Genomic DNA, 16,971 nt, shown 5'->3' with positions numbered 1-16,971 from the left:
ATGTAAGCAGTTTTGTAAGAAATAAAACACAAGCTTTTGGGACAAATGCGGGATACTCTTCCTGGAGTGAGGCGATTTAAAATCAGGAGATACAGAGCGGCAGTGCATGGGTGCTAAATGATTAAAGGCTATTCTTTACTTTATAGTGGGACTATTTTAATTCTAGGTGTAGATGCCTCAAAGGGCCCAAGTTCAACTCTCTGTGACCAACTATATGCTCTCATATCATAAGGCTTATCCCGCAGTCAGTGACCTCGCTGTCCAGTCAGTTATCCAGATCTTGTGTCCATAAATGCTTGAGTGCAGTTGTGATGACCATGCAGAACTGAGCTCCTGCAAGACAATGTAATGACTGTTTCCACTTCCAGTGCAGGTCTGTAAATAGACAATGTGCCAGTGTTGCTTGGAGCCATGTGATGTCTGTAGTTCCCTTCTATGTGAAATCTATAATGTTCCTAAGTGCCGGAAGTCAGGGCAGACATGTGATTTTCATAGCGGCTTTGAAAGGAACGTGATCGTGTGATTGTCATGAGCCTCTTATGTCCCCAAGTGGACTAATATCCGTATTTTGCACAAATGAACGAGTAAACTGGCCAAAGGAAGACACAGATTAACGAGTGAAAAGCATTTCATTCAGTTATATCATGCTAAATTTTGTGAATGCATGTGTCTGCAGGTGCTTAATGAGGCAGTGGGCGCTATGATGTACCACACCATCACCCTGACCAGAGAGGACCTGGAAAAGTTCAAAGCTCTACGAATCATCATCCGCACCGGCAGCGGCTACGACAACATCGACATTAAGGCTGCTGGAGAGCTGGGTATGAACTCTTTAAATAGTTGCTGCTAAATTATAATCCTTGTCTTTTCCACATGTGCCCGTGCAATGGAGATTTTTTTTTTTTTTTTCCACATCTGAGCAAGCTCTAATGTGTTTTGTGTCGCTTTGATCTAACTATCCCATGTCACATTGATTTCTTGAGAGGGAATTGGGTCTGCTTATTTGCTTGTTTGGTCGTTTGTTTGTCTCTTAATGACAAAAGATACCTCAGGTACTGGTAATCAGATTTAGGTGAATCTTCAAGGGATGATTCATCTCGTTGCTGCATTAAAATTGGACTGACCATCTGAAAGCGGTCTCTGGAATAAGATAGAGTTGATTTTTCCCTAAAGCGGGCTACTTCGAACAGCATGTTTACCGTCTCCTTGCTTTTACTGTATGGATTTTTCTGAATAGTATCAAAGGCTGAATTAAATAGTCAGATGAAGTGCAGACATCCTGCTGTGAGCCAGAATGTTCAAAGAGACAGAGTAAAAGACACACGGGGGGAGAGAGAAGAGTTCAGTTTTCTCTCTGAAACACCACCCAGGCTTATATCAGCAGGCTGGTGGCTCAAAAAGCTCCTACAGTTGACAAAGATGCCATTTCCCTGCCAATATGAGATACTGTGTCTAACTGCCACCCACTCACCGAAGGCGCTCTTGCCTTGCAACACAGGAGTCAAAAGCTATCGTGCCTGGAGAAGGCGGCACTGATATGACGGCTGTTCTCGGGGAGAAGAAAAAAGGGGCCATTGATTGAGCAGGCTTGGTCTATTTTTTGCTGTCTAGAGACGACTGTGCTGTTACTCTGAGATACAGAGTGAGATGAGGACATTAGAGGAGAATGAGGGCAGGCAGAAGTGCTTAAGTGTTAGAACAGGAAAAAAAAAAGTCTGTGCTGTTGGAGGAAATGGCAAGGTAATACCACAAGGTCAGGGCTTTAAATTGGCTGAAAGAAACAAAATTATGAACACTGTGCTGGATGAGATCTTCACTTACATATTTACAAATATATATATCTACATATTATATTGTGTTTAGTAGGTGATATTTTGAATGCTGATGATGTTGCCTAAATATACACCTAATTAAAGATAACCCAAGTTAGTTACCTCAATATCACCACAATACAGATCTCCTCAATACACATCTAGACTGTCGAAATATTCACCTTTCTTTTGAAAAGAATTTAACTAAATGGCAGTTGTGATGCTAAAAATGCTAGAAAATTAGATTTGAACGGGCTATTCAAAAAAAAAAAATTAAAAACATTAAATGTGTTCAACTCTCAGCTGAGCTTCTTCTGCCTGGTGGATGTGGACAGTGAGTAAATGGTTCCTACATGAAACTGAACAAGGTTTGTGGAGTTTTTCTGAGCATCAGTGTCATGGCTTCAGAAACATTGCCACTGGGTTTTGTTAAATGCATTTTTATTTATTTATTTGCTTTTCTTATTGTTGGCACTTTGAGCATCACGAGGCAAGTGTGATTTTGTTCCATTAAAATCTAGAGAAGGCAGACATATCTCCAAAATCTAGATGGATTAATAGCACTAAAGGCCAGACAAATATAATTAAATGTTTGTTTTTTTTTTCCTTTGAACTTTTCATAACAAATGATCTTTATAAGGGTGCATAATGTTGATCCATCTATCCATTATCTTCTGCTTATCTGAAGTTGGGTTGTGGTGGCAGCTGGCTAAGCACGGTATTCCAGTTGTTCCAGCAGTGCATTCCCAAAAAAACCTCTGAGGGGAGCAGCCCAGGAGGCACCCTAACCAATCACCTTAACTGGCTCCTTTCAACACAGAGGAGCAACAGTTCTGAGTTTCTTTTGGCTGTCCAAGTGCCTTACTTTATCTCTATTTCAGCCATTTGTATTTGTGACCTTACTCTTTTGCTCATTACCCAGATCTCATGACCATAGCTAAGAGTAGGAACGTAGGACTGGTAAATCAAAACCTATCTGTCAGTCTGTTTCACACTTAACTGCAAACAGCTCCAGTGCATGCTGAAGGTCACGCTCTGATGAAGCCAACATATTTTGATATTCTGAGAATCCTAAAGCACCGTCCTCACTCCGGCTCTGCATTGAGATCCTTTCCATGAATATCACAAACAGGACTGGCATGAAGATGTATAATAGTGACGCATATTACCATTAGGACTGGACAACAGAATTTCTTGCTGGCCTTAATGTAATCATATTTCACTTGTCACAGTCTCTAACCTGATAATATGTCTTTAATGTGCTTTTCAACTGTTCTGCCTTCTGTGTTTACTGTTCTATCTTTAGGCATCGCTGTGTGTAACATTCCCTCGGCAGCTGTGGAGGAGACGGCAGACTCGACCGTGTGTCACCTCCTCAACCTTTACCGGCGGAACACCTGGCTCTACCAGGCTCTGCGGGAGGGCACGCGAGTCCAGAGTGTGGAGCAAATCCGGGAGGTGGCGTCCGGTGCCGCTCGCATCCGTGGTGAAACCCTGGGTCTCATCGGTTTTGGTGAATATTCATTTGTTTACTTTTCTTTTAGTTTAGTTTTTTTTTTGTTTCCTTTACCAGCTTTTTCCTCATATTTTCCTCATGTTTTTTATTCACTCCCTTCCGTTGCTTCCCCTTCTGTGCTTTCATATCCTCTCACCGCTCAGTGTGCCTTCTGTTTTCCTGCTCTGATAAGGTTATTTTTCACCCTCTGCCCGTCCCACAGATTATCTCAAGGTTGTCTGTTTCGCCTCCCTGCGGGCTGACTTCCTCTCTCTGCCTCACTGTTCTCATCCCATCGCTCTAATGCTCACCATTATATCTCTATTATTCTCTCTTCTTCTGTTTTCAACTCTTCTCCTCTGTCACCCCGGTCCCTCGACATCTTGCCCTGCCATAATCAGGCCTCCTGGCAGACTAGGTTCCGCCTCTCTGTGTGTGTGTGTGTGTGTGTGTGTGTGTGTGTGTGTTTCAACTTGTTCCCCTCTCTGCACCTGTTTTAGTGCTGATTGTGTGTGTTTGTGCGTCACTCTGCCCTGTCACAACATCACCGGGCCGACAGATGCTCTGTCTTCTCACAAACCTTTCCTGAGTGCCACCTTATCTCTCTGTCCACATACACCCCCCCACACACACATAAACACACCATCTCCTTCCTCCTCTACAAGGTCCCAGACAGCTGCCTAGACTAACTGTGCCTGAACAGCAGGTCCTGGCAGGGAAAATTTCTCCCCCTGTCTCTCTCTTTCTCACCCAATCCTCCCACTTCCAGGCTCGTCTGCTAGTCTTTCTGGCTCAAGCCATCTCCAAAACAATATCCATTGTCAGTGGGAGGTTGGGGACAGTGAAGGCCTCCTGGCGCTGGTTTCTAGGACTCTGCATATACAGCCAGCTGCACAACTCTGCCGGCTGTAGTGTGTGTGTGTGTGTGTGTGTGTGTGCTCAAGGGTGACAATAGATTCAAGAGGACTTCAAGTACCATCCAACCAACCAACCTTTTGATCCTCTTCTTAAAAATCAGTTCATGGCTTAGTGGTGAATTATGTTATTTTTTCTCATATGTAGAAGTAACCAGTAGTTTTGATCTAGTTATCTAGCTCCAGCTAAGTAAAAAAAAAAAAAGTGGTGTTCAGGTACTCTTATCAATCCTCTGTTTGGTTTGCTCAAACAAATTTGGGATTTTGGAAATATGTTAATCTGGGAAGAGCCATCTAAGCTGCCTTTAATCAGGATTTTTATATCAACAAAGGATCAAATGATTATCAGGGTTGAGTGTGATTGCTTTGACATGACATTTCATTCACTAAATGCAAAACAAATTTGAATACTTTTGGAATATATTAAAAGTCAGACATTGAATATGTTTGTATGTAAAAATGATTTTTGACAAATATAATTATTTTCAGTCTCTGCCAATTGCAAATTTTTTCCACATGCAATCTAGGTTGATTTTACTTCATTTTTTTGTAATCTAATCCATTGCATCCATCCAGAAGTTGCTCACAGTTATTCCAAGCTCAGCAGTTTATTTGAGTCATTTGGACTGGTCCACTCTCACCAGTGTGATCAGTGTCATTTCCATATGAAGCAGGCAACTGTTTTCAGCCAACTGTACACTATACATGCCTGGCACACAGGCACAGTTGACAGACATTTAAAAGCTAAATAGAACAAATAATAGCAGTGAACATTACTGGATCATTTTTGCATATGTTTGGAGTATATGGAAAATATAAAAGAAGACAGAAAGATAACATAAACATCTTTCTTTCCTTTATGTTGACCTGTTGACCAGCCGCTACATTTGCCTCATCACCTTTGGGTTGGACAGAACGGATTTCACAAATTTGTGTCACAGCCTCATGTTTTGCTGCAAAATAGGAACCCACTGTCGGTGGAAAAATGAGAAATGCAAAGCAAACATCTGCTGCTGAGTCAAGAGTAAAATGACAGAGATCAAAATGTTCAGATCCATCTGAGTGGGTGGCAGACCCCCTGCTTTTCACTGTATGTGGCATTGATTAGTGTGGGAAGGGAGGGTTAGTCAGAGTTGTCATATTAAAGTTAAAATACACAAAAGCACCAATATTTTCTCCAGTTGCTTCCAGTGCAACAAAGTTAGAGATATTTTTAGAAGGCGAAATCTTCAGCTGTTAACTGATTTTATTGTAAATCAAGATTGCAGAGACACAGTTTCCCTCTAAACCAGGTTCTTTGCAGCAATTTTCCAACAATCACAGAGGCAGAAAATCATTGCAGAAGAAGCAGTGATCCCACTTTTAACACCTGCTCCAAAAGGCTTAGTAAATCAGATTGTACTGCAGCTGCGAGACGACCTGTTGTGTTTCAAACTGACTAGAAAATTAAAAAAATACTCATTCCTTTAAAAGAGCCATACAGGCGGCAGCATTTATAGCAACTGAATGCAACAAGCTCACACCCGTGCTCTGTGTTGTGTCAAATGTGTCGAGTGAAAATTAGGGGGAAAAGAATGGACAGATGAATCAGTAAAGAAAAGTATGCCACTGCAATCATCACAAAAATGTATTATGAAGTACTATAGCTGTATTGTGCTGTAGCTGTAGCTATTACTGGGCCTTTTGCGTGCCGTCTCTTATTGGCGCACGATGAAAGAGAGTAGGAGAAGGAGCGATTCTCCTCAGCTGTGGAGCGTAAGAGCAAGATATAATGCTCGATCACAAAGAGGGGACCTTGAGAGTGTAAAGGACCTTATCGATCCTTTTCACGAGCGACAACATCCACCTCTCTGCTACGCTCTCTCAGCTCCCGCTACAGAGCAGAAACGGGCTTCTCCAGCCAACGGAGTGGAGACTCGCATCCTACACAACAAATGGCTGTGAGAGACTGAGGGAGAGGCTCGCACGCTGCACATTCAGCTTCTGATTCACTGTCTCACAAGTTTACCTCACATTGGGCCTCATTCACAAACAGTGTGTTTGCACAAACGTGCGCCTAATCAGCGCAAACAAATGTTTTACTAACAAATCCAGGATTCATCAGTATTTCTGTGCCTGAATTTCATAAGGCAGTGGCCAGATATATTAAATAAGCACAAAACTGCTGTCCTTTCTTCCTTGCTGGATGTCGTCACTGTCACCGCTCCACTGTTTTAACAGTGTCCTATTGTGCAATAATCCTGTCTGTTATTTGTTTTGTTTTTTTTTCTATAAACTTTAATCTTAAGCTTTTTCTTTCATACCTGAGCCGCAGTCCTTGTCAAGAATTCAGCATTTGCCGCTTCAGTGATCGCAGCCTAAGCCCCTTGGTGTGTCTTTCCACCTTCCACCTAAGATGATACTATTTCATTTTTGCTTGTTTTTTTTTAGTCCACAACTCTTTTTCTTTTTTGCTTGATTGACCTTTTTTTTTTTTTTGAAACACCTCTAGGCAAACATGTTTCCTTATATAGAGAAAAATGGGGCCGTGAAAGTATGCTGACTGCAAGTAATGGGCATGCACCTGCTGATTTACAGTGATTCACTAACATACGCAGGATGGTAGAAACAAAAATGGCTCCATGAACCTGATTTTTTTTTTTTTGTGTGGGTGCCTATTTTGTGCACAACTGAGAAAGCACATAGGGTGAACGAGGCTCTGTTCATTTTTAGTGAAATTTCTTCATCATGACTCCTCGTATCTCTCTGAAAGCTTTTATTCCTCCCTCAAAGATATCAAAAGTGGCCTTTTCACATCTTTAATGTAATAAAACAGATGTGAAAAGGCTGTAACGACATAGCAGTCATTCAGGTGACCAGCTATTATTTAATTAGAGGGATGAAAAGTTAGATTTTTTTTTGGAGGACATTTGAATTTCTAAGGCAGTTAAACTGAACATTTTACAAAGTTAAGTGTTCTATATTTCCCGCTTTTCTCAATCATTGCGTTTTCTGCAGTAATTACATAAAGTACTCTCATTCTCTCTCTCACAATCGATACATAGATATTTTTCAAGCATAAAAAAGGCAGCTAACTTATTGGATGAATCAGTGTCTGCATAACAAACAAGAACCAATTTAAATTGTATGTTTTCTTTAATTGAAGCTACAAAAATGCTAAAGATAAGTTTGACAGGCATAAAAATAGTATTTTTGCACTTAATAAGATGATTAATTAACTTAATAAGATGATTCCCAAAAAGCTACCAGACAAAAAACTTGGGTTATCTGGGCATGGTGTGCAGTGTGACCTTAAAAAAATTTGAGGAAACTTTATGAGTGAAGGACAAAAGAAGAAGTGGTAGGCTTAAAAACTATCTAAAGCAGATGAACAGTATCTGAAACTCATGGTTCTTAAGAAAGAGGAAAAACTGCCCTTCAGTTGATCCATCTACTGTTCGCTGAAGCCTCATCAGAAATGGTCTCAGTAAGGGTGGCTGTGAAGCAGCTTTAAGGAAGGGAAAGAGAGACAAAAAAAAAGGCTGAGATATGCCAAATCACACAAGAACTGGACTTTAAAAAGAAATCTGTGGAAACAGGGCTTATGGAGCGAAAATTTAAAATGTTGAAATTGCATTTCAGGCAGTGAGTGGTGTTGGGGATCTTGTCAAAATGGATGGAATTATGAACACAAATGTACCGTCAAATTTTGATCACCATGCAGTGCCATCTGGAAAGCGTCTGATTGGCAATAGCTTGTTTTTACAGCATGACAGTGATCCCAAACACAATGCCAATGCAAAAAAAAAAAAAAAAAAAAAGCATACCTGGATAGAAAAACAGTGTCAGTCATGGATTGGCCTCCCTAGAGCCTGGGCATTACTGAAGCGGTGTGGGATCATCTTGACAGAGCAAAAGGCAGCCAGCATCCAAAGAAGAGCTTTGAATGTCCTTTGAGAAGCCTGGAGAACTATTCCTGAAGACGACTTAAGAATTTGCATAAGAGAGTTCAGGCCAGTCTACAGTGTCAGCTCCCACATGACACGACCAATACGTACAGATGACTACTGAACTGATGTGGAACAATGCAACTTTTGAACTTGAATCATTGTTTTCATCTGTGGTCCCCAGACTACTGATTCCTCTTCTGACTCAAAAACAATCGTTTGACTTCATTCAGAATAAAGGCCTGAATAAAGGCTTGTTTCTGGCATGATATTCAGAAAACACGCTTCAAAAAAGTAAAAGAAATCCCTCTCTGTGTTTGTGCACATAAACAAACTCTTGTGTCTGTGTCCTCAGGTCGCTCGGGCCAGGCGGTTGCAGTGCGAGCCAAGGTTTTCGGCTTCAACGTCATCTTTTACGACCCCTATCTGCAGGATGGCCTGGAGCGCTCGCTGGGCGTCCAGGCGCGTCTACACCCTGCAGGATCTGCTCTACCAGAGCGACTGTGTCTCCCTGCACTGCAACCTCAACGAACACAACCACCACCTCATCAACGACTTCACCATCAAACAGGTCCATTACTCAAATGCGCACAGACATGCATAGCCCATACACGTGTCACCCAGACAGAGCTGAACATCCCATTGAACAGCTGTGACCTGATGTGGGCTTAATGCGGTGCTATCCAGCAGGTAGACAAGTCAAGTTGCTGGTATATTATTACTCTGTCAGCCTAGTCTCAGTCCTAAAGAGCATTATAACTGGCAGAAAGAGAGAGCAGGGGGGAAAAAAAAGGACTGGAAAAAGCAGCACCCTTCCTGTCTGTACATTCCCTGCTCTTTATCTTAAGCTCCACCAAAGCTGGACACAAATTCATTCCTTTGCTCTGTCAAATGCAATTAGTGCCAGCCCACGGCTACAGCAAATATATCGACTAGGCTGCACAGCACTCTCAGCCTCCTGCTGAGAGCGCTGTGAAGGGAAAGTGCTGTTCTCTGAGTCAATAACCGCACTCTGAGGCACTGCCTGGGGTGACACCTGCAGGGCAGCTGAGGAACTGCACGGGCTGAGGACGCATCTCCCCTTCTGTCAATATCACCCTGCGTTGCGACTCAGTCTCTCGCTCTCTCTCTCTTTGTCTTGCCTCTCGCCGCTCCATTCTTTCTGAGTTGCAGTATGAGAGGAGATGAAGAGGAGTGGGTGTAGGGTAATAGCCTAACCCAGTTAACTGTGTGTCTTTTCCAAAGCACAAGATTCTCAGCTGCCTCTTAAGCGCTGCAGTGAAAGAAACACTTTTCCTGTCTTTCCTCACCCAAAATTTGGCAGTGGCTCTTAACATTTAAAGTGGAAACGTGTGTGTGTGTGTGCGTGTTTGTGTGTGTGCATGTTTGTGTATTTTCTTGTGTGTCAAAACCACCAAGGCCTAATAAAAGACTGCCTGCCAGCGTTAAAAGGCTTTTCATGCCCCTGGATTTCAGCTTTTGTCAAGATTAAGGGATTACTTTCTTCTGAGCATATTCATTTGATTTTTTTTTTTCTTCCTCCCTCTTACACTTTTTGTTGTGCCTCCCCCCCCCCCCCCCCCCCCCCCCCCCCCCCCCCCCCCATAAGCAGCAAGGGGTGGGTGGCGCTACCTCATCTTTCAACTCATCCCTCGTCCTTCATTTCATCTCCTGGGTTTGAACAAAGCCAGCTCTCTATCCCACATCTGACGCATTTGTCCCGAGTGCTTTTCTGTCTCCTAGATCTCTCAGGTGTCAGGTGCAACAGAGATGTCACAGTTTTTTTTTTCTTTTTTTTTTTCCTTCTTCTCAATTTATGTTCTGTGTAATATGGTTTTAATACATCCAATCCAGATTGATGTTCTGCTCTAGATCAAACAGATTAATTTGCCTGCAAGGCTGACAGACCCACAAAAACCCATACATGAGATATTTAGCTATAAAAACCTGCCTTCATCTGTTTTTATTTTGTTTAGTTTTTTTCCCTGTGTTGATTTGTTTGTATTTGTGTGCCTTGTGCACCACAGATGCGTCAGGGTGCGTTCCTGGTCAATACTGCACGGGGAGGCCTGGTGGATGAGAAAGCTCTGGCCCAGGCGTGAAGGAGGGCAGGATACGCGGAGCTGCCTTAGATGTTCATGAGACCGAGCCCTTCAGGTAAATGCACACTTACAGAATGCTAGCCAGATGCAGGCAAGCAAATAGATGGGTGGGAAGGAAGGGAAAGACAATGAGACAGAGAACATTGAATGCTTAAGGGGCAGCCAGACAGGCGGGCAGAAACAATGGCAGATATACAGTAGTTATGAGATAAAGAGAAATCATATGCTTCTAAAAGGATCCTTCAGGGACTCGTGTGTAATGGAGAGCTAGATTTGTTTCTGTCAAGAGCAAGTTAAATGCTTTTAAAAGTACAGGGTGATGCCTGAGCGTGAAGAGAGGTGCATTCTCTCGTCTTTTAGGCATCCAAGCACAACGATTTGACTCTCATCAGAAAACTACACATTTGTTTAAAACCAGCAAGACATGCGTTGGCACTTAAGCTTCCTCTGAAAGAATCTTCCATTGTTTTATCACCCAAGAAAAGACCATATTCATGAAGTGCTATTAAAATGGCCCGTTGGACTGATTCCTTATTGATGATATAAATTTTCTTTCGTAAATTCTTTAAAAGTAAGTAGGGGTGTACTGATGTGTACTGCTTTACAAAATAGTACACCATCACCCTGCAAAAAAAAAAAAAAAAAAATCCTCCCAACTTTAACTAAACTGGTGACACTGGGGTCACCAGTCTGAACTTTTTTTTTTTTTTTTTTTTTTTAAAATCCAGAATGCAAGGAAAGTAATTTCAGATTTATTCCCCAAAGTTCACCTGTCCTCCCTGATGTTTCAACACTGTATTTTAGGCTTTGAGCTATGAACTCCATTTCTATTTCCACCCGTGCTTTCTATCAGAAGGCAAAACAGCTTGATACACGTCCCAGTTTTCCTCTCAGAGGGTAACCGGTGTTGATGTGTTGTTCGCGCGTCAGGGGCAGTTAGAGAGTTTGGAGGCTGCTTATTTCTGGATGCTGCTCAGCTGACAAGTGCTTGAGAAGGCTGAAACTGAACCTGATGAATCTGGAACTCATGCACCGCTAACCTAATATGTCAGCAGGGGACCGTTTCATAACTTCGGCCTTCCATCCCACATGACACGACACTGATTCAGGACACCGCTGAGGCGATGCAAAGCTTACACAGAGAACGAGGCTAGGTGTTACAAGGATGGATGGAGGAGGTGGAGGAGAGAGTTGATGCTGATCTGTTTTTGTGAGCCACATGAGAGGAAAGAGGCTGACAGAAAGGAAGCACTGGAGCAGCAGGAAGAAGATGGCGGCATTTGTGAATAACAGGATCTGACATTTATCCCTTGGGCCATTTTTCCAGACAACTGTCATGCAAACTGTACACAAACTTTTTAAAAGAAAAAAATGCTACAATATCATGATATACATGAATGGGCTTTCTGATTATCTAAACAATAACTGGCATCACAAAGCAAAAAGTAGAATTCCTTTGAGTCTAATTGAGTCGACTCAGATGAAGACTTGATGGATAATCTGTACGTTCTTTTCAAAATATGGAAGCACACCATAGACTGTATATAAAGTGGGTGTAAAGAGAAGTCAATGCAGAAGTGCCTTAAACCTGCATTTCTAATTGGCGGCAGGGTGTGACTCCTGGTTGCAAGGGGGAAAAAAAAAATCCTACTATCTATAAATCTATGAGAAAATGAGTCTTTAGTGTGCATGTCTGTGTCCAAAGTGAACACTTCTGATGACTCTATGGTCTCGGTTGCTAGTTAAGCCTTATTGAATACATCCGTGTTCACTATGTAAATTACAACCTCACAAAAGACATTTAAAGGCGGGCCTAATTTTTGATTGACAGGCCAGTACTATATGAGAATTTCATAGCCCCTTCCGACCATAACCTGACAGATATAAGATCGATACAAGACCGATACACATACTGATATTTGGCAATTTAAAAATCCAATATTCTTATTTATTGACCAGTATTTTCCCTTTCACATAAACAGATTTCCCTAACATTTGTTACACATAGTCTTTATTTACCTATTTACGTCTGCCCAGCTTTGCTCATATGAGCTGGTTGTTGCATTTGTGGCCTTTCAAACACGTGCTGCAAAGGGGAAAGAAAAAAAAAAAAAAAAAACCCCACATCTGACAGCATTTGTCCCATATGCAGAGTACCCTCTGGTGGTCAAACTATGCAAAGTCAGCACTCATAACATGGTAGGAGGAAGTTTCTCTGGTCTCTTCTTCACTTTTTAACTTTCATTTATCGGCCGTTGCAAATGCAGATACCGATATTTCGGCAAGTAGCCAAAGTAAGCTAGCCGATAAATCGGTCAGGCTCTGGTGAAGTGTGATCAAGTATTTTTGCAGAACATTATGTTCTCACAGTGAAATGTATCTTTTTATCTACACGATATTAAATGCCAGCAATTCATCATTTCATCCTATATCTGTGTGATATACTTACATTTGTCAATTAAAGCTCAACTTGTACTTTGAGGGAGTGATCGTGAACTTGCAATCCAATCAGTTCGGCCTTGACTTCAAGTGTTCCTGGAGTTTGCTGGGCTCCTTGAAGGATGCAGTTTCCTGTCAAATGACTAAGAGGCTAAATGTAAACTGGAAGTCTTGGTTACATCAGGAGCAGAGGGAGAGCCTGGAGTACATCATGCCTCCAGTTGTTGATGTAGAGAAAGGGGCCACGTGAGTAACTGGGACTGTTGTGGAGGGCTGCACCAAAAAGCTGAACTCATTTTTCTGAATGTCAATTTTCTCTTTTTATGAGCTTATGAGTACGGCCCTCCACAACAGTCCCGGTTTCTCAGGTGGCCCCTTGGGAAAATTAACTACCCACCCCTGGTAAAGAGGCATGATAAGAGTATTCCTTGCAGTGTTTTAATGCACCAGTTTTTTTGCTCTGCAAGTGTTATAAGTAATGATAGCAGTGTGACAGGATGTAATTTGAACAGAGGGAGCAACTTGTTACTACTGTGTTTTTTTTGAAAATCACAATTCTGCCTCATATGTCTAGTAGAGAAAATCACAATCTGTGCAATAATTTGTGTGTTGTAGTTTTGCTCAGGGCCCACTGAAAGATGCTCCAAATCTGATCTGCACACCACACACAGCCTGGTACAGTGAGCAGGCCTCTCTGGAGATGAGGGAGGCCGCAGCCACCGAGATCCGAAGAGCCATCACCGGTAAGCGGTCACAAAAACCACCGCGTTTAAATTTTGTTGTCTAACATCCACTGTGTCATTATGGAGGCCCACACCTGAGTGCAGTCTGTGTAACCTGTTGCAATTCTTTCTTCCCAAATGTCACATTTCCACTTCAATAGGCCCTCTGCCGTCTTTATTAGATCTGGACCTCTTAATTGATGTCATCATTAGCTTCATGACACAGAGCAGAGCGGCTCCCGGGGTCTGGCCTTGTCCCCCAAAAAAAAAAATCTAGATTGTTAATGGTCTTAATTTGCATTTATCTATTCAAGCCTGATGTGTTTGTCAGTCTGATCTCAAAAACACTTTGCATAGTCTGGCCGCTCATGCCCTGTAATAAGTTGTAGTCTTTTAAGTGTGTCATATTTATGCAGCTGAGCTTCCCTGCTTTTTAAACCTGAATGTGTGTGTGTCTTGTGACAGGCCGCATCCCCGACAGCCTACGAAACTGTGTCAACAAGGAGTTCTTTGTCACCACGGCACCATGGGCGGTTATGGATCAGCCAGGCATTCACCCTGAGCATAACGGCGCTGCCTACAGGTAAGCATTGAAAATCCAGGCATCACCTTTTTTTAAGAAAATAGTTTTTTATCACCTGTGAGCTGCACCGTAAAGACAAACCAAATGTCATAAACTAGAGCAAAGATAATTTGCAGTTTCCTTTATTTGCTCCACTTTAAACAGTTGTAAATGTTAACTTGTTAAATTGATGCAGTGAAGTTGTTTTTTATAGGTTACTTCACCACTCTGCTACAGATCCTAGCACTTCATTCGCTCAGTTGTCTTTAGTAGCAGAAAGAAACTCTGTCCACCTTATCCCTCTCTCAGCCCTTCTTGATCTCAGCATTTCCACCTCCATGTGCTTCTTTCATGCAGCCAAGTGAGCCAAACTCTTCCAGGCGTAACAACCAGCATCCCCCAAGACAAAATTAATGCCTAGCTCAGGAGCAGGTAAATACAACCATCCGGGGCCAACAGCCTCCAGTTGGAGGTCCTGGATATAAGACCCTCTCACCTCAGCTCACCTGATGTGTGTCCCTCTTATAGTTCTTCCCTCCCCCAGCACTCACCTGTTTGACTGAACACAGTAGAGATGGTGGCAGTGAATGTGGGTTTTTTGAGTGTCCCAGAAAGCATGACGTGAAGCCATTCAGGTGCAGTTTCATGGATGGAGTCATGTTTCGTGGTTTTCTTCTTATGGGTATTTGGAAAAGTTCTTTCAGGCTAAATGTGTCTGAAGTGAACTCATTTTTTTCCCCTTCTTCTCTGGTTGATTGATTTTACTGTGATTTCTACACCTAGTTTTCTCCCCCTCGCCTCACTGCTGATATAATGGCTCTTTTCCACCACCAAAGTCTCAGGAACTATTAAGATAACCACACAATGTTGTTGATTTTTTTTTAAAGTTCTTAAAAAAAAAAAAATACTAAATTGATTTTTTTTTGGGGGGGGGGGGGGGGTACTTGGATTATTTATAAATAGAACATGGACGTCTTTAATGGGAGGATCTCATCTTTAAATTAGGGACTAAAACTGAACTAGTCACATACTCAGCTATGAGCAGATTAGTACATTCATAGACAAAACAATATCTTGCCTTTCTAGTTAATTACTAATGCAACTGAGACTGTGTGATATTTATTCTAAACTGAAGACAAATCTATCCACAAATTGATGTGTAAAACATCTTACATTTTGCCTGTTTTTTTTTTTTTTTTTTTTTTTTTAAAAGACTGATCTGGTTGCATATTTTTGTGGATACATCACATTACAAGAGATTCCCCATTTTATTCATATTGAGGCTTCCAAATCTGAAACTTTAGTCAGAAAGTTAAATAACTCTTAAAACACGTTCCTGAAAAGGCTTCCAAGGTGGAAAAGAGGTAGCAGTTCACTAGGTATAAGGTCTTTGCACAGAATCCCGTCTTTCACATGGTCTAGTCTACCTGTGAGCCCACAGCATCACTAATCTCTGACCTTTTTCATTCCCAGATACCCGGCAGGTGTGGTTGGAGTGGCTCCGGGCGGCATCCCAGGGGCTTTAGAGGGCATGGTGCCTGGTGGGGTGCCCATCGCCCACACCCTGCCCTCTGGTACACACCCCTCCCAGGCCCCATCGCCCAACCAGCCCTCCAAACACGGCGACACTAGAGAGCACCTCACCGAGCAATAGCAGCAGAAAGGATACAGACGGCAGCATCTCATCCGGCCTGTTGACACTCAGAAACAACCAATCATAAAGCAACTGACCAACTGGGACCAGAGACAGTGAAACAACACAACTGGCTGCCTGTTAAAAAAAAAACAAAAAAAAAAAAACAAAAAACAGCCAGCAACTAGGAACAAAAGAAGTGTTCCAAGAAATTTGTACTTTTAACGTTTTAGTTTTTACTCTGTCTCTTTGGGTTCAGTTACCGACTTTACTCTTTGATGATGATGTATTTTTGTCTTTCTTTGGGACATGCCTATGATTGTGGACACAGAGTCCAGTGTTTTTAGTGCTCCGGGATTACCCGATGAGACTCTGTTCAGCCGCCCCACCGTCCCACCTCAGAGCTCAAGGGAAATGTAGGCCCACTTCTCACCACATCAACTGAACAAGAGAAAAACCTTTGGCATCATGTGTTACTACGTACCGTATGACCCCTGACAGCGCTCCTGATCTTCCCCACCTCTCTTCTCCACCCAGCTCCAACCCTCATTATGTAACAAGTGTGTGTTGTTTAGGCCCCCTCATTATGCCTCAGAAGAAATTATTTTCTGTTTCTTTCTATTGTGTGAATGGCAAAGAATGGATTATCAGCTTATATATAAATATATATTTATCATTCACCAAATTAAAGAAGATTGCTCATCATTATAGTAATCTAGAATGGGCTTTAACCCTTTTCTGGCAGTAGTACATTTGACACCCTGTCACAAATGGAGTTAGATTCTCACCACTAGAGGGCACTTGTACACAGTGATAAATTTTGATCCTAAGTTGCTCTAACTTACTCCTCTTTGAAGCAGGTGATGGTAAACACTAAAGACATTCACTTTACATACGTGATTGTAGCTGATGTTTTTGAAAATAGAAGGCGCTGCCAGCTAAGAATGTTATTTTGTACTTTTAGTTCTTATATTGGTGCATCCAATTCTTCTCTCCTGAGAAGTATTTGATGGTTAACCAGTCTTAACGGCAGTCATGTAGACATGGCAACCTACTCCTTTCTATGAGCACATTTCACACCGAAGACAGGAAAGGGTTAAACTCAACATTATTTCTTAACGACTCAGGAATACACTTTTTGCAGATGTTTTTTTTTCCCCCAAAAAAATTGTCTTTATGAGGGGAAGGAAAAAAAAACAAAACAAAAAAAAAAACCCAAAACAAAACATAAGATGATCTGGTTAGTCTGAATATTGAATATTTCTCCCTCTATCACCCTCTCCATTGTGGTATTTTTATAAAAAGGACGCATCCCACATTTTTTGGTGTTAAAGAGTTTTGAGGAGTCCTGTTAGATTTGTATTGCC

At 42.0% G+C, this 16,971-nt stretch overlaps 1 pseudogene; it reads left to right on the top strand.

Moving 5' to 3' along the window:
* The window catches only part of LOC115797836 (uncharacterized), a 42,253-nt pseudogene extending 26,521 nt beyond the window's left edge, over positions 1-15,732 (top strand).
* Positions 15,733-16,971: the final 1,239 nt, after the last annotated feature.

The sequence above is a fragment of the Archocentrus centrarchus genome, chromosome 19, assembly GCF_007364275.1.
Source record: "Archocentrus centrarchus isolate MPI-CPG fArcCen1 chromosome 19, fArcCen1, whole genome shotgun sequence".
NCBI classification, from domain to species: Eukaryota; Metazoa; Chordata; class Actinopteri; order Cichliformes; family Cichlidae; genus Archocentrus; species Archocentrus centrarchus.
The sequence above is the reverse complement of the archived record's forward strand: the minus strand, read 5'-3'. Positions and strand labels throughout refer to the sequence as shown.